This window comes from Balaenoptera borealis (assembly GCF_965194805.1).
Source record: "Balaenoptera borealis genome assembly, chromosome: 18".
In the NCBI taxonomy this organism is placed as follows: Eukaryota; Metazoa; Chordata; class Mammalia; order Artiodactyla; family Balaenopteridae; genus Balaenoptera; species Balaenoptera borealis.
Window position 1 is genome coordinate 3,424,294 of NC_138877.1, and position 18,373 is coordinate 3,442,666.

At 43.5% G+C, this 18,373-nt stretch overlaps 1 protein-coding gene and 1 long non-coding RNA gene across 6 annotated transcripts in view; one reads left to right on the top strand and one right to left on the bottom strand.

Moving 5' to 3' along the window:
- SACS (sacsin molecular chaperone) overlaps positions 1 to 18,373 on the bottom strand; it is a 79,312-nt gene that overhangs the window by 39,530 nt on the left and 21,409 nt on the right. The window lies entirely within an intron of this gene.
- Positions 34 to 17,112, top strand: LOC309615474. Of its 2 annotated transcripts, none has more exons than XR_014236849.1 (5): positions 34 to 790; positions 4,947 to 5,129; positions 10,462 to 10,524; positions 14,122 to 14,206; positions 15,819 to 17,112. It is a non-coding gene; the product is annotated as an uncharacterized lncRNA (long non-coding RNA). The 2 variants fall into 2 exon arrangements; XR_014236850.1 differs by having other exon boundaries at positions 37 to 790; positions 4,947 to 5,117.

Consider the following 18,373-nt stretch of genomic DNA (forward strand, 5'->3'; position numbering starts at 1 on the left):
CCCGCCCTCAGGCCCCTTCCCGCCCATCAGGACTCGCCCCGCCTACAGGCTCCACCCTACCCGGATCTGTAGTTGAGAAGCTGCCTGGCCCCGTCCCTCCCTCAGGCCTCGCCACCGCCCGCCCGCCCTCCGTCTGCGACAATGCCAGGCAGGGACCGCCTGCAACACTTCGCTGGAAACGGGGGACGCAGGTTTACAGAGGACTTGTGTTTTCCTTGACCGAGTTCAAAGTGCCAGGACATGCAGAACTAGACCGGCAGGGCCTACGTCTCCTTCAGCCGTAGTGATTTGAGTCTCTGGAAGCATCTCCAAATGAGGTTGACGGTGGCCTCTCGGGCACCAGCGGGGAACGAGGCGGCCGCAGAACAGTGTCTCCGCGGATTCGTTTCCTCTTTGTTTTTAAGGTACAAGAGGAGGATCGATGATTCGGTTTCCTGATGGAGTGAGGACTGCCAGCAGGAAAGTGATAGATGAGAATGCACGCGAGCGTATCCTATGACGCGTTAAAACATATGCAACTTATTTTGGCAATATTGGCTTCTGTTGTCGTGGCCCGTTTCCCATCACACCTGCAAGCTTGTAATCAGAAGCAGGAGTCTCAGAGTTGATGGAATCGCCCCAGAGTGACTAACGTTGCCTTGTAATTTGAAAGTGTATGTGGCTTGTTGACACTTACGAACATGTCAGTCCTTTCTTCCGGCTAACGTCTCTCGGAGGTGTGGAAGAGACACATTGCGGAAAAAAAAAGGCAACGTCTACTCAGGCAACTCAAAGGCTCTGTCGTGAACAGGTAAACTTGTGTGCTTCTTGTTTAAATACCCTTAATAGAATTAAATTTTAGTGTTGACCCCAAAAATGGTATTAAATACTGTTTTTCAATTTTACCCCCTCCTCCACAGAAAATATTACTCAGAACTCACTATCAGTAATAAAGATACAAAACACCCTTACAGCTGTTCCATTCCTTCCTTCCAACCGTATTTAAAAGTGAAGTTGCTATAAGTCATGCAGGTTTTTCCCTACTTGGAACAAGTAAGCATGTTCAATCAATTACAGGAGAACATGCAAATTCAATATAAAGATCAGGCCAGAAAACCCTAACGGATGAACGTTCACTTCTTCAATCAGACGAGGCCATACAAGCAAGTGCATTAGTGCCAGGACAAATCTTTCACACCTCAATTCTTTGATAACCCTCAGATCTCTGATTTCCTTAAGGAGCCAGGCAAACAGGGTGTAGTGGCAAAGGAACAGAGGTGCAGAGTGAAGACTCGAGAGACAAAGAAGTGACCTGAAGGGAGAGGATTTCACAAGAAGTGAAGCAGATTTGGCTGGGGAAGGAGGCTGATCACGAAAATCTTTGAACACCTGGAGTTCAAAGTACACTCAGGATATCTTTTAAAGGGTTGGTCAGCGTGGGGCATGCAAATCTGGAACTCAGGCGAGGTGTCAAAGCTAAGGATATAGATTAGGGAATCATTCTTTTAATCACTCTGTTGATATTTGTTAAACCTCTCCTGTGTCCTAGATGCACACACTTCTAAATTGCAGGAATACAGCAATGAACAAAACAGAGTCCCTATCTCATGCTTACATTTTGAGGAAGAAGACAATAGTAAACAAGTGGACAGAGGATACATAAATTCACGCTATGAGGTCAGCCAGTTCTGTTTAAGTGAGGGGAGGGCGCTGGGGCTGTGCAAGATGGGACAGGAAAGGCACTCGGGTGGTCGCAGAACTTCTTCCTAAGAAGTGACAGGGAGCAGAGGCCTGGGTGAAACACAGGAAGGTGAGCTTCTCCAGAGAGAACTTACAAAGGGGGCAGAGAGCTGGTGCAGCTCACATTCCCCTCCTCTTTCACCCGCACTTGGTGTCGCTGCCTAATTCTTCCCCCTCTTCCAGTTCTCTCTCTGATGCATGCCCCAACCCGACACAAACTCAGATTTGGAATTAGTGTCTCCTGTTACTGGTGGCTTCCCGGGGCCTGGAAGAGGTCCTAACACAGAATAGGTGCTCAGTAAATATATACAAAGAAAGGAAGGAAGGACTGAGGGAGGGAGGGAAGGAAGAGAGGGAGGAAAAGAGGGAGAGAGGGAAAAGAAGGAATGAATAAATATCTGGAAAATAAAGAAAAGTGGAAACTCAAACATTATTCATAATTCTAACACCAACCTTAATACAAACAACAATTTTATACATGGCCATAAATTTAAGGGTTTTTAATATGATGGTAATTATACCATGAACACATAGTATTTTTCAATGTTTTTATCACTGTGTAAATCTCATTTCTATTAACTGCCTAACTTTCCATTGAGAAGAAATATCTTAGGCTACTTAACCCGATGAATAAGTATGGTAGTTTAATTTTTAATAAGTATGGGTATTTTAATTTTTCAAAAGTGCACAAACTTCGTAACTGTTGAATATCTGTTCATGAAACGTCACCAGTATGTATGATAAGAAGGAAATTTGCAAAATGTACTCTAAGAAATGTTAAGCTGAGCCTTATATTCATTCTGTAGGAACCTATTATCAAATGCAGAACAGCAAGAAGTCAAAGCTTTAGTCCCTTCTTTTAGAACGAGTCCAAATCAGTAAGATAGGAGGGGGTCATGGGACCACCCTCTGAGCCTGTTTCAGTTATAGAGACAGGCAAATGAAGCTGTTTTATTGGACAACCTGGATTCAGCAGGACGCAGAGAACAATGTTATTCCTTCTCATGACCCCTGTTTTAACTTGCCCTGGTTCTTTCTTTCTCTTTCCCTGGATGACGTATCTGGCATTGCATGGGCCCCAGCGTCCCCATCACTCTTAGATGATGAAAATCTTCCAGCCCCTAACGTGGACACATTTTAGTAACTGAAAATCCTATCCAGGGTAATCATCAAAATGCCAGTCCAATCCAGTGTAAAAATTCTTAAATTTTTATTCTGGTCCATCTGCAGTCTCACACTGCAGTTTAGAAGCATAGCTCCAGGCTCAGGTTAACTTCCCCTGAAACAATGCTTTGTGATTTTACAAACTGGAATGCACCTGATAGCATGTCTTTGATCAGAGGGAAACAATTAATTAGCCCCTTCTGGAAAATGTTCTCCAATTATACAAAGACAAAAGTATAACAAATCATTATTCCTTTGTTTCATGAGTCAGCACAAGGCTGTTTAGCTTGGAATTAAAAAGATGAGGATATCGTAGGCATGCCATTCAGTGAAGTCCTAAAGAATAAGTAAAACCATAAACGAAACAGGGAGAGGAAAAAGATCTCTAAGGGAGAGAAAACAGCACCTGCAAATTATGGAGTCAAAAATAGCAATAAAGCTGAGGAACTTCTAATAGTTCCCTACGAAAAGGTCAGAGGGCAAAATTCGTGCTGGAGCGTAAAAAATATGACCACGCGGTCATGAAGTCTCTATGCCACATACGGAGTGACTGGAGGGGATGGGGAACCCCTTTCAGATTTTAATCAGGTTAGGCGATCATAGCTACATTTTACAAAGATTCCTCAGGCAGCAGAACTGAGGGTGACTTAAGGAGACAAGACTTAAACTAGGAACAAAACCAAGGGAAAAATCGTATCCGTGAGATTAAGTAAAAAGCTTCAAGAAGGGCATCAGCAATGCCAAGTAGCTGAAGTGCCTATAGGATCTGACGACAGGGAGGCCACTGTTGACTTAGTTCTTTGCTCCAAAACCTACAAGAATTTGTAGGATCCAGGGTCAAGTTATTCAGCGTGGCATACAAGGCTCATCACAGTTTAGCACCAATCAACCTTCTCAGAGTCTTCTCAGGCCACCCTGCCAACCATAAAAGTCTGTGTCCCAGGATAAGGGAAGACACCCCTCCTGTCTGTTTTATGGGAAAAGAAGGATTTTCCCAGCAGACTTCTATTTCTCTCTCATTAGCCAGAACTTTATCACATGGCCACCCCATAGCTGCGAGGAAGGCAAGGAAAGTGAACACAGTTGTCTCTCGGTATGAGGAGCAGGAGGGAGGGGGGATTGGTTCCAGGACCCCCGTGGTTTCCAAAATCCTTGGATGCTCAAGTCCCTTATATAAAAGGGCATAATATCTGCATATAACCTACACACATCTGTGTACTTTAAATCATCTACAGGTTACGTATAATGCCTACTACAATGTAAATGCTCTGTAAATAGTTGCCGGCTCATAGCAAATTCAAGTTTTGCTTTTTGGAACTTTCTGGATATGGAGTTTCCACAGGTTTATTTAGCTTTTCAAGCCTCCATAGTAGGTTCCAGCAAGATAGTAGGGATTTGTGCGTGATCACCGGATCAGCCTACAGCATTGCTCTAATCTACATGGCAAAATGATGTTTAAATAATCTGCAGAAATATTAGAAAACAGTGCAACTGATAAGATTTTAAAAGATGTTGTGTAGTAACATATCAAGGTACATTTTTCTGAAGGATGGTGGAGGGGTGATATTGTGTGCAAGTAATCTTTCTTGGCCTTGGGATGGGAATTTGGGCAGATCCTATGATTTTTTTGCTCACTCTAATATAATGGCAGTCCTGAGGTCACTTTCAGTTATTTCAATGCTATGATTGGAATAAGTTCAGCCAAAATCATTACATAAAAATTCAACCTTCAACCTTCAATCCTCATTCGAAGGTCAGTTTTCTCCTCACTGAAGCTATCACCACCCCACACTAAGGCGGGTGGTCAGAGCCTTCCTAGAGGGAAGGGGTAGGGGGGGGTTCTCCTCTCTCCTTGTTCCCCCAAATAGTCAGCTGCGATTGAGCCCACACAGGCCAAAGCCCTGAGACAGGAAAGGAAGGAAGGTGGTCTGTTCCTACTTGGCTGGGTGGGCCTGAGCCCTATGGGCCTGGCAGGTGACTGAGGTCACCCTTTCTCTTCCTTGCCTCTGTGTTACTGAGCCTCTGTGTTTGATAAACCTCCCCCCGTTTCTGCTTTCCATCAGATCGCCTGACCTTGAAGAAGCATGGGGAGTCCACCGTCCTGAGTCAGGCTTGCTGGTTTCCACTCGTTTTGTCTCCATGCTTTCCTGGGGCGTCCAGCACCTGCCCTCTGCCTGCCACAGCCTCCACTGCCGGTGAATATCCTAAAAACACTGAGTTGGACCCTTTAAAAGGTGAATTTTATGGTATGCGAATTATATCTAAAAATAATGACATTGTAGTTGATGCGAAGGCAAAGGCATTCCCTGTACCACAGTGTGTAGAGTCCCTCTGGGCACAAACATTTGTGAATGTGGCTACTTTGACTTTTCTGGTGAGTCCAGTGGTTTGTCTATTTAACCGTCTTCTTAAGATGCTCTGGGTCTTTTTCCAGAATGGCCGGAACTGACATCTTTGCCCTCAAATACGTACAGGAACAGAATGAAATACAAACTCCTTAGAAGGACATTCAAGTTCTACTTGTCACACTCATCTCTCACTCCCCGCCCTCGCCCCAATTTACTCTCCCCCCGCTCCCACCTACCCTTCCGGGCTCTGCTGCAGCCTCATGAAATTAACTCCCCAGCTCTCTCACGTGGTCTCTGCCTGTATTCCCCTTCCTTCCCCGATGTCCACTCCTCCTTCAGATGCACCCCAAGTATCCTTCGCTGGGAAGCCTGACGCCTCACAGGGCACCGTGGCTGCGAGCCTGGTGCCCACCTTCTAGATGACTTCCCCCGTGGACCCCACAACTCCACCATCAAGGCCTTATGCAGAGTGATCCTTTGCACGGAGGATCTGGGCTTCAACCAGAAAGGCAGAGCTTAGCCGGCAAGCCACGTTCAATACAACAAGCCAAACGAGTGAAAGAACTTCCCTTCTCTGTGCCAATGGAGACACGGTGCCTTAACTTTTTTTTTTTTTTTTTGAAATAACTTTGATTTTATTTGTAATTGTATATATTTGCTTATAACTTTGACAAAGAACATCAAAGAATTTGGCACTGAAATCTCATATTGCTGTGATTAAAAGGAACCTGAGAGCCTGGATAAGGGCAGGGTTAATAATAATAATTTGACCATGATATCTCATCCCTGAATGCTTTTGACATATTTTATAGTGTTATTTAAAAGCTCAGTAGGGCTTCCCTGGTGGCACAGTGGTTGAGAATCTGCCTGCCAATGCAGGGGACACGGGTTCGAGCCCTGGTCTGGGAAGATCCCACATGCCGCAGAGCAACTAGGCCCATGAGCCACAATTACTGAGCCTGCGCTCCGCAACAAGAGAGGCCGCGATAGTGAGAGGCCCATGCACCGCGATGAAGAGTGGCCCCCACTTGCCGCAACTAGAGAAAGCCCTCACACAGAAACGAAGACCCAACACAGCCATAAATAAAATAAATAAATAAATAAATAAATAAATAAATAAATAAATAACGTAGTTCAAATATGTACTTCTTTAAAAGCTCAGTAAATATAGTATGGTATTCTGGATTGGATCCTGGAATGGAAAATGGTACTAGTGGATAACTAGTGAATACAAATAAAGTCTGGAATTTAGTTAATGATAATGTCCTAATGTTGTATCAGCTAGAACTCTTGTGATTGCAAGTAACTGAGGCTCAGCTCAGCGTACAAGGAAAATGGAACAATCATGAGTTTATCTCAGATTAGACTTGGTATGGTACAAACTTCTTTCTCTCTATTCTGCTTCTCTCTCTGTCTCTCTCTCCTCTGGATCCCTCTATGTTGCTCTAAAAGAAAACCTGTGTACTTCACTAAGATGCCATTGTTAGCCCCAACTAGTTATCTACTTAACATTCCAAGTGGAGGAAATGTATGCTTCCCTCTCCAATATCTATGTATGAAAAGTGCTAAAGAGCTAAAATCTATTTTAGTTATTTATTCACCCTTGAAATGATTACTAAGCCTGTTCATTTTGGCCATCCAAACTCGTGTGACCAAATAAGAATGAATCAACTACAGAGAAAAAAACTGTCTTGGGAAAACTGAATCTATGCAGTCATGTTACCAACATGTATGATCTCAAACAGGATAGGGTTTCTTTGCTACATGATCCCACAGCATCCTGTATATTCCTCAGTGAAATTATTCTAAATCATCGCAAGTCTGCCTTCCTCATAAGATCATCTTTGGTGACTTGAGTTATGAAATATTGCCTTACTCATCTTTCTATCTCCATGTTTATCTGATGTTAGTAACTACAAAATATTTGATGAATGGAGACAGAAAATAAATCAATCTGATGCAGGTAAGAAAAATAACTGGAGTTAGCACAGAATATGTTAATATTCATTTTTGTTTTTTGGCATTTAAGCAAAATTAATTTTGTTTAATGGAGGCATTAGATTTTAGTCCATGCCTCTGTTTGTTTCTCTGAGGTATAAGTGACATGTAATATTAGTTTCAGGTGTACAACATAATAATTGGCTATTTGTATATGTTGCAAAATGATCACCGCAATACGTCTAGTTAACATCTATCACTACACATAGTTACAATTTTTTTCTTGTGATGAGAACTTTTAAGATCTACTCTTAGCAACTTTCAAATATACAATACAGTTTTATTAACTGTAGTCACCATGCTGTACCTTAAATCCCCATGGCTTATTTATTTTATAAAGATGCTCATTTTTAACATAGCTCCTAGACGCTAGCTTTTCCCATTTTTTTTTTTTAATGTATTATCCATTTAACTTGAAGGTGAGGTTCTAGACTCAGCATTTTCACATGAGTGAGAATCCACTGGAGCACATGGTTTCTAGCCAACAGGTGAAAGAAATCCAGCAAGGCTCTTTAAACCCCATTCAGGATGGGAGTAAGGGTGGCCCAGGAAGCCTGAATGATCATCTCAGATTCTCACTTATTCTTCCCTTCCACACAAGGAAGGAAAATGGAGATAGAGGAGACGGTGCCTTAACTTTTTTTAGTTCCATTAAACCATGCTCTGAGAAATGATGTCATGTTTCTGAATGAACAATCCTCCCTTTCCTCCTTCCAAAGAGGGACTACGAATTCCCTAAACTGCTGTAAAAGTTTTGACAAAATAGGATTGTATAGACTTTACATGATGCTTTTGAATCTATTGTTAATGTGAATGTGAGGTAGCTGTTCGGTTGCCAAAAATCCTAGATTATTCTAATATAGCTTTGCCAAAGCAAAAGTAACCAGGAAGGGCCTTAAGTGTAGTCATGGTTATATACAGCAATGGGGTAATCTGAAAGAACTTTGCATTAGAAAGGAAAAAAGTGACTCAGGCCCTCAGATTTTGTAAAGGTGACACATCTTGAGCCATATTAGCCATTTCAGGGAATAACAAAACCACATGTGGTTTCTGAATTCCTCTTCCATTTATGACGACCTTGATTAAACATCCCCTCTTGGAACGCTTTATAGAAAATACGGAGATAGAGTGAGCTAACTATAGCAGTATGTACATTAAAATAAATGTACTGCATGCTAATAATTAGAGTGTTTTAATGGAGTCTCGGCCCTAGACACAATGGTAGGAAACTTACGACATAAACCTATAAAACACTCCATCATAAAATTGACTAAATTGAACATAAAAAAAAGGAAATGGTATGAGCAACGAATACCATAATACACTCTAATACACTTCTTCCTTTTTTCTGTTTCTTCCAGCTATTGATATTGTGCTTTTCTTTTAGGGAGTTAATAATTTTCCTTCTGTTTTGTCCTTTATTTACACACGTTGCTTTTCTTCACTTTCCACCTGTCTCCATCCTCCACCCCTTGTGTGGAGGTGAACTGATGGTCAGACCCGACGCCCCCTGCAGCCCCGCTCTCACGCCTTTCCATGGGAGGGATGTCACCGCTCCGAGCTCACTTCCTCACCTGTTACGACCCTTCCTCAGGGTTACGGTGAGGTGAAAAGGGCTGTCGCTGACCTGGGAGGGTCGCATTTATTCATACAATAAAAATGCGTGACGACCACGATGCGCTGGGTGCTGGCATCCTGATAAAGGAGCACAGTTCCCGCCTCTGTCTGGGGGTGCGCCAGCTCATGGAAACGGCACGCAGGCAGGCATCACGAGAGGGCGGCCTCCACACTCTTCTTCTCACCCTCATCCTCCCCATCGCCCTCCTCTGTGGCTCTGGCACCTGAACAGTCAAGGCCAATGCCAGAAAAACCGTGCAGCAGGCCAGTGGTGTCTTGGGTACTCTTCAACATCTGGATCTGAACTTCACCTCCTCTCCTGATGCACTCTGCACTTTGATCTACTGCTTCCCCAGCTCTGCTGAGTTCAGTAAGCGTGACCTGTGCCCATCCTACGTTCAGGCACTCCGCTGGGTGCCCAGAAATCAAAGACCAATGATGCTGTCAATAACGACCCCAGTGCCCGTAAGGAGCTCAAAGACTGAAATGATACACAAACATCATTTCAATATGAAAGGGAAAGTGCTAAAATAAAGGAAAGCTCCTGAGTGTCACGGCGTTGTCTTCCATTAAAGGTTTTCTTGGATGAGCACAGCAGCCTCAAGTCCCCGTCAGGAAAGAGACTGCCCTCCTGGTTGATTCCGTGTCTGGACTGAGATCTGGTTCTTCCTTTTCCTCCTTCATTGTCTTTACTCCCAAGCGTACCCACGGTGAGCTCCCATCAGCTCCATCCTTCACACCGTCGTGGATCTGCTTCCCTGCCAGGCACATCCCTCCTGCTCACGAGGAGTCCCACTCCAAAGTGGCCCTGGGATTCCCTTCAGGTGCATTTCCCTGTGTCTGTGTGTGTTTAGAAATAGAATTTATTTTTCTTTCCGTCTCTTTAAACCTTCTTTGGAGAAGACCACGCACACGGGGTAACTCTCAACAAGACGTATCCCTCTCGATGCCATGGCACTGTCTCCTCTGATCCCCACTTGCTTCTTCCAGCAGGAAGGCAATGCAGCCTATTCCTCTCTCTCAAGGATATTTCTGTTGCTGTGTGGGCACTAGGTTCAGAGTTTGGGAAGATGAGTCACCCAACTGCCTCTGAAATCGTATCACAGAGACCACTGTTCACTTAAAGCAGTCATTGGGATGGTGAGAAATTCAAAACCACACATAATAATAATACCTGCCATAATGAAACACTTACTGGGCACCCAACACTTCTAATTTAATCTTCACTAAAATCCTATGAGGCATTTTTATTTCTATTTTACAGATTTTTTAATAAAAGAGATTCAGAAAGGTTATAATTTCCCCAGACCACACACAGGGCCAAGATCTAACCCCACTCCGTGCAAACCCATACCCTGTCCATACCCCGATATGGGGTTGTTATTGGTGCTAATAGAGATGTTTATCCTGGGGAAAACATGACTCCAGGGTACATGTTATACTGTTCAAATAAGAGAATGGTTTTCATGTATAAAAATTTCTGTGTCTCCAGAGACAGATTTGGGGTTCACTCTAAAGAAAAATATTCCACCATTTAGAACAATACTCATTTGTATTCATTTATCACCAATCACATGCTGAATCTTTCACACCCACTGTCATATTTAATTCCCAGGTAAATCTGCAAAGAAGACATTATCAACCACATTTATAAATCAGGATTCAGGACCCAGAGATGGTAAGTAATTTGTCTAAGATTTCCTTGCAAATGCCAAGTGTCAAGACTGGAACCCAGGTTTCCATTCAATTTCCTTATTCTATGCTGCTCCCCAGAATTGAAGTAAAGGGGAAACACTTTGCTTGAGATTCTAAAAATCTCACACAGTCAGCATGCTTTAGGGATAAAAGTGCCCTAAAATCTCTCCTAAGAGCTAATTACAGTCTTGTATTTTCAAGCACATGGCAATTTTATAGTCTGGCTGGATGTAGGCAGCACAAAAGCCCTCACACACGTGCTGGAAAACACTTTTGAATGAATATGGTAAGTCAGACAAAGACAAATATCATACGATACCACTTATATGTGGAATCTAAAAAAATTGTACAAATGAACTTATTTACAAAACAGAAATAGAGTCACAGATGTGGAAAACAAACCTATGGTTACCGGGGGAAAAGGGCGGGAGGAATAAACTGGGAGATTGGAATTGACATATACACACTGCTATATATAAAATAGATAACTAATAAGGACATACTGTATAGCACAGGGAACTCTACTCAGTACTCTGTAATGGCCTATATGGGAAAAGAATCTAAAAAAGGGTGGATATATGTATATGCATAACCGATTCACTTTGCTGTACACCTGAAACTAACACAACATTGTAAATCAACCACAGTTCAATAAAAATTAAAGATAAATAAGTAAATAAATGTGATATATAAGCATGAATTACAGAATAGAGATATAGACATATCTACATGTCTATATAGATATAGACAGCAAAAAGGGTGAAATTTTACAATTCACTAGTTCTGTTCAGTTAATTATAGCCAATTGAGTTACTTGTGTAAAAATACACTCACCTGTGTTTAGCTGTTAAGCAGTGTCTCAGATAGAATCCCTAGACCATGATTTGATTAAACTAACATCCTTTGGATCAGAAGTATTTGAGAAATGAGTTTATTTATGAAAAATGGAATCTTTTTTATTTTGTCATATTTTATTTTTAACATTTCTTGCTTACATTCATTAAAGATTTTTAAAAATAAAAAAACATGTTCTTATTTATCTAATGTCTAAATATCTGGACTTGGAGTAATAATGTCAATGAATAATCACTTCAAAAGCTGACCATTGTTTTATCTCTGTGCAGAGTCAGCACCACAATAACTTGAAAATATGAATCACAGAAACTGTGTCCACAAAATTACAGATCTGTGAATTTGTGAAAAACAATGTTCTGTTTTTTCCCTTTGCTTTATTTAAAAATAGGAGCATGCTACAGCCTTCCTCACACGGAAGGGTTCATGAACGGCTTCATGCATTTGCTGTTTGGAGAACAATGATAGTAGTTGGCAGGCAACCACTACTGGAGGGGACACAAAGGAAATGCTAGTTAGAAATAGGTCAAGAGAGCTTTTTAAGGAAAATTGGGAATGAATCCATAAAAAACCAAAATGAGTGAATTTTACATGATTACTGCAATTGAACAGATGCTTCATCTGTTAAAATCCTACATTTTTGCTCATTTCCCAAACCATTTCAAATTTTCTCTTGATAGGATTTTATTGGATAAATTAGATAGTTATAAAATGGAAAAAGATGTCTATTTACTGACTGCTTCTAAAAATGAATATTTCTGAAGCAGCAGGGACAAAATTTTTAAATAGGGAAAGGGTAGAATAATATTCAAATGTACAGTTTTTCTTTCAGAATTCACCCAAATCTAAATCTAAACAAACTGTATGATTGTTCACTATTTCCATAATCTTTATAACTATAATGGCTAAGTAATTTACATTAAAAACTCATCAGTGGGGCTTCCCTGGTGGCGCAGTGGTTGAGAATCTGCCTGCCAATGCAGGGGACACAGGTTCAAGCCCTGGTCTGGGAAGATCCCACATGCCGCGGAGCAACTAGGCCCGTGAGCCACAACTACTGAGCCTGTGCGTCTGGAGCCTGTGCTCCGCAACAAGAGAGGCCACGATAGTGAGAGGCCCGCGCACCACAATGAAGAGTGGCCCCCACTCGCCGCAACTGGAGAAAGCCCTCACACAGAAACAAACACCCAACACAGCCATAAATTAATTAATTAATTAATTAATTAAAAAAAAAAACTCATCAGTGGAAAACTATTAAGGGCAATTGAATGTAGTTCAGAAAACACATATTTAATGTCCTTAGCAACGAAAGTTATATGTGTGTTTGTCTTGTAAGCCTTTGGTCACTTTCTTGTTTTCTAAATATTTTCCCTTTTTGGTTAAATAATCTAAAGATATTATAGATGCAAAACAAATATTCCAAGAAGGAAATGCTGGTCATTGTCTGCAAACCCTCTCCTTACACATCCAATTGGCCACCGTGTCGAAGTGCTCAGTCCTATCAACACCTTTTGAATCCATTCCCTCCGTCTGTTCCTGTTGGTTCAGGTCCTTACCCTCTTTTACTCAGACCACTAGGTCAGGGTCCCAGCTCTTCTCACTGCCCCAAATCGTTTCCCCTCCGACTAATCCTTCCTGTTGCCACCGAGTTGATCTATAACGAAGCACGACTGAGCCTTTCCCCAGCATAACAACACTCAGTGCTTCAAGTTCAAAGGCTTCAGAGACAGGCTCACCTCTCCTGCCTTGCCCCAGCCCCTCCTTCCTGAGCATCCTCCCAGAGCCCTGCAGCCATGCTCACATCGTTGTACCTTTTTTGCACATTTCCCTGGACATTCTATTTTAAAGACGTTAAAGTGGGAAAAAAAGCACCAATAGCTAGGCATGGCTTAACCAGTCAACTGAGTGGACGCAGAAGGTTAAGACGACGCAATCCAGGAAGAATCCACGCTCTCAATTGAAAGAATGGGCTAATCCTAACCTAACCCTTTGAGCAGCCTTCACTAAATAACTGTAAGTAAACTGGGTAACATTCATGGTATTTACTCTAAAAATGTATGGTCACAATTTCCTGTTCCAGAATAGGGAACAAGGGTTCTTAATCATCTCTTATTGTAACACGACCTATGGATCCAAAGAATATGATGACGAGGTACTATTAGTAAAGTGCAGACACAGAGATGACCCTCCCAGTGTTTGCCTTTTTCAGTGGCTGTGAGCAGCGGACAGAGAAGCCATCAGTTGCCTCCTCCGTACTTAACACGATATCTGCAAGACATGCGTCCTCCTTGCAAACCTTCTCTCCTCTCCTTCTGGGGCTCGACTGAAGCTCTAAGCTAAGCCCTCCCTAGTTAAAAATAAAGGTATGGTAAACATGTATGATGGGTCTGTAGTACATCATTTTTTTTTTTTTTTTTTTTGGCTGTGTTGGGTCTTCGTTTCTGTGCGAGGGCTTTCTCTAGTTGCGGCAAGCGGGGGCCACTCTTCATCGCGCTGCGCGGGCCTCTCACTAGCGCGGCCTCTCTTGTTGCGGAGCACAGGCTCCAGACGCACAGGCTCAGTAGTTGTGGCTCACGAGCCCAGTTGCTCCACGGCATGTGGGATCTTCCAGGACCAGGGCTCGAACCCGTGTCCCCTGCATTGGCAGGCAGATTCTCAACCACTGCGCCACCAGGGAAGCCCCATTGTCTTTTAAAAAACACATTTGCCTTCATCTTTCTCCATGCAGGTGAAAGGAACAAATTAAATACTGTCTGAAATCCATTCATTCGGGACTCTGCATTCAGCCGCCACTTTCTTGCAACGTGAGAATGGTCAGTTCCTTTTCGTTGTTTTCCCTTTTGTGGGCAGTGGGGAGCAGGTAGCAATTTAACCTTACGTCAAAATGTCAAATGGTTTGGCTGTGCCTTCTTATGCCAGATGGCACAATCATATGCAATCACTTTTATACAGCTTTTCTGTCTTTTATATTTTCTACGATTGTTCTAGGGATTTTGTTTTTTTCTACTCACTCTTTGAGGGCTTTTTCTACAGAACCTGTTTACTTGGTCTAGGAGGTGCTGTAGCTTTCAGATGGAGTTTGCCTCTGAAAAGAATTAGCGTTTTGTTTCTGTACTGTTTTTCGATGGCTACTGCTTTCAATCATAACAGACTAGAAATGAGAACCATTTATATTAAATTTTCACATATAAATCGTTTTGCCTACTGCTTAATATAAAAAAATCATCTTGAGTCGATTTAACTCTATGCTATCACTTCTATATGAGATTCCTTCCCCCAGCACCCCTCCCCAGGAGATTCAGTAAATGAGATAATTTAAAATCCTGTTTCATGCTGGGTAATAAGTTAACTTTCTATTATTCTGAAGAAAAAGCTATCAGTTGATTTTTCAGCGAAGGGGACCTTCCTAAGCAGTGTCTAAAGGGCAATGATTCTGACAGCCATGAATGTTAAATAACACATGTGTTTCTATGGCTGTGACTGTTCCTCTTCTCCCATCTGTGCCTTCTGGTAACCGCACCGAACTTGCCCCGGCTCCGCACACGAGTCCCTCCTTCCCTGAGAGGAACCTGCCTGGAGCGGAGCAGCCCTTGGGGCTCCTCAGAGGACCACCCTGCAGTTTAAGAAGTGCCCCCCGACACAGATGTACACGCAGGGCCCTGCCACAAAGACCAGGGCAAAATAAGACGTCTAGGGTTTGCTTTAACACACTGACACAAAGAAAAAGAGGGTCATGAACAAATGTGGTGGATTTCAATCATCACTGAATCTGCCCATTGGCTATATGGATGTTCATTGTAATAGTTCCCCTACTTCTGTGGATGCCTGAAATTTCTCATGATAAAATTTTTATCACAAGGTAGAGGGGTACCAAGGCCAAGCATAGGATTTCTGTCAATTCCAGGTAAGGAGGGTGAAAGCCCAAGCACCCCTCCACATACACCAATACTTTCCCTTTGCCCCATGGGCCCACTCTCCACCCTGCTCTGGGCCTCTGGCCAGAAATCCCCACCACCAACCAAGAAGGACAAGAAAGACGGGTTTGCAACTGCTCATTAGGCTGGGATGGTGGTGGCAGCACCGTGCCTGGGGCACCTGCGTGATGACAGATGCTCTGGACTGTGGGTGAGCCATCAGTGCTGGTTTCTGGAGGATGGAGGGATGAGAGCAATGGTGCCCTTTTCCACATCAGGTACTACACAAGTGTCTTACATTCACAGTCTCTGATCTAACATTATTATAGGCATTATTTTCCCCATATTATGAAAAGAAGTAACTTACTCAAGGCTCCATGACTAGTAAATGGGATTCAAACCAAGTTATGTCTGGCTCAAAAGTTTATACTCTTCCCATTACACAATTTGTTTTCTCTTAAAGGAGCTGGGAGGGTGTTTGTTGAGTTGGTTTTGTTGTGTTTGGATGCAGAGGTAGGTGTCTAAGGAAGAGAGGAAAGAGAAGACCTAGAAGGGATAGGATGGGAACCATCCTCCCCTCTCTGGCCACACACGAAGGACCGGTGTGGAGCCTATGAGGACAGAAGGTGAAGAACCAGTGCCATGAAATGCTGAATGGGAATAAGTCCATGCAGCACTGCCTCTTTCCTAGGAAACAAAATCAGCACGGGCTTGAGGAGAAGCCATTCCTCTTCCCGACCTACCATCCACAGGTTGCAGTCACTTTGGCCCCAAGGGAGTCCGTTGGGATAAAGTCTTACTGAGGCACCAGCTGCAGGGGTCATGACAAGTGACCTTGACCAAGAGGCTCAAGTGGAAAGAACGTGAGCAAATTCGTTCCTGGGCCCATAGGAGATGTCACCACCCTGAGGACACCCAGAAGTAGCTGGGGAAGAATTTAAGCCAACAAGAAGAGCATGGAGGTTAAGGTCTTACCAACAAGGTGAAGATCTGGAGCCATGGAGACATGGGTGTAAATATTAATTGACCTTATTTATACTCACAAGCTATTGAAACCTAGGAGGTGCGGAATAATTGCTAATCCACTGTTCTTTCTTTGGACTCTATGTCCCTGGCTCTATTCCGGGGTTACTGCCACCAAATCCACGACTCCATCAGAAGTCAGGGCTGGCAGGTTTGCTTCGCCCTCTCCTGCACACCTGCTCTTCCCTGTCTGGGCTTAGTTTTCATACAATTGGACTCAGCTTATCTGCCTGCTCTCCTGAAGACTGGACTCTGCTCTCTCATCTGAATCTTTGTTACTTTGATTATGGGATAATAGGAAATAAATATTTGGTCTTTGCCTCTGGATCCTGGCACAGAGCTCCTAAAACTCTTGGAATTTCCTGAGTGATAAGAGTGTTTTCTGTATGCTGATGGCAGGGCCCCCAGGTAGCCTCAGATCGGGGTGGGGAGGGGAGTTGGTCACCCCAGGAACCAACCACATGATTAGAGGGTAGGAACTTTCTGACCCGTTCTGATCTCCAGGGAGGGGAGATAGACTAGAGATTGACTTCAACCACCAACAGCCAATGATTTAATCAATCACGCCAACATGATGACACTTAGCTGGGAACTCTGGAACAACCACCAAGCGGCAGGAGTTTCCGGGCTGGTGAGCACATGAAGGTGCTGGGACGGGACGTGCACCTGGAGAGGGCCCGGGAGCTCTGCACACCTGCTGCCCCCAAATCTTGACCTATGCATCTCTGCCATGAGCTGTTCCTGAGCTGTATTCTTTATAATAAACTGTAGTCATAAGTAAAGAGCTTTCTGGGTTCTGAGTCAGTCTAGTGAATTATTGAACCTGAGGGCAGGGGTCCTGGGAATCCCTGAATTTGTAGTGGGGGTAGCCTGGGGATTCCGTCCCTGTTGGCACCTCAAGTGAAGGCGATCCCACAGGACTGAGCCTGTAACCGTGGGGTCTGTGCTAATTCTGGGTAGTTAGTGTTGGAATCAACTTGAATTGCTGGACACCCAGGAGGTACTGGAGAATTAGGGAACCGATTGTTGTTGGAAAGATCCTCATCAGGTTGTCAACATTCATCTTAAATGACATTCCGACACTGCCAGGTGGTCAGGACATTCTCCCAGCCTCCCTGGACAGACTGACACATGAACCAGCATAGAGCCGTCAGGTAAGGGCCTCCTACACACAGCCCTCCTGGCCAGAACTGCCGTCATCTCTCACCTGGGTTGTGACAGCAAACCATAATGGGTTTCCCCGCCTCTACCCCTGCCCTCCACACAGCAGCTAGAGGAACCCTTTCACAAAGTAAGTCAGACCATGTCACTCCCTGCAGTGGGTCCCCATCTCCTTCACGGCTTCCTCTTCAACCATGACTTCGACTCCCTGGCCCTCAGTCCCTCCCCGCCAGCACACCAGTCTCCTCCCTGTTCTTGGAACGTGCCAAGCAGCGCCCACCTACGGGATCTGCACGTGATCCCCTGTCTGGAACATTCTTCCCCTAAATAGCTTATGACTAATTCACTCACCTCCTTCAAGTGTTCGCTCAAATTTCACCTCCAAGAAGTCTTTCCTGAGCATCCTATTTAAAACTGTGACACACATTCCTACAACACCCCATTGGACTCCCACCTCCTTTTCCTGCCCACTGTTCCTTTTGTTCCATTGTATGAGGTACCATATAATTTAATTATGTATTATGTTTACTGTGTACTGTCTTCCTCTGTCAGAAAGGAAAAGTCACAAAAGTCAGCATCTACATCCATTTCATTCCCTTCCATATTCTAAAGACCAGGCATAATAAATGCCCAACACATGTTAGTTGAATGAATGACTTTAAGGACAGAGCTTCTGTAGCGAGCAGAACTCTGTGGGGTCTTCCCGGAACAGACCACCCCCACCAAGTCCTCTGCCTGCCTCTTGTCTGTAGAAAAACTATAGCTCCTAGGTCTTCCCCGAGTTCCAAAGAGTAAATTTAATCAGAGAAGTGAGAAAACGCAGAAAGAAAGGAAAACAGTCAAGCAAGACAAAATAATAATAGTTTAGCCGTTAAACAAAGT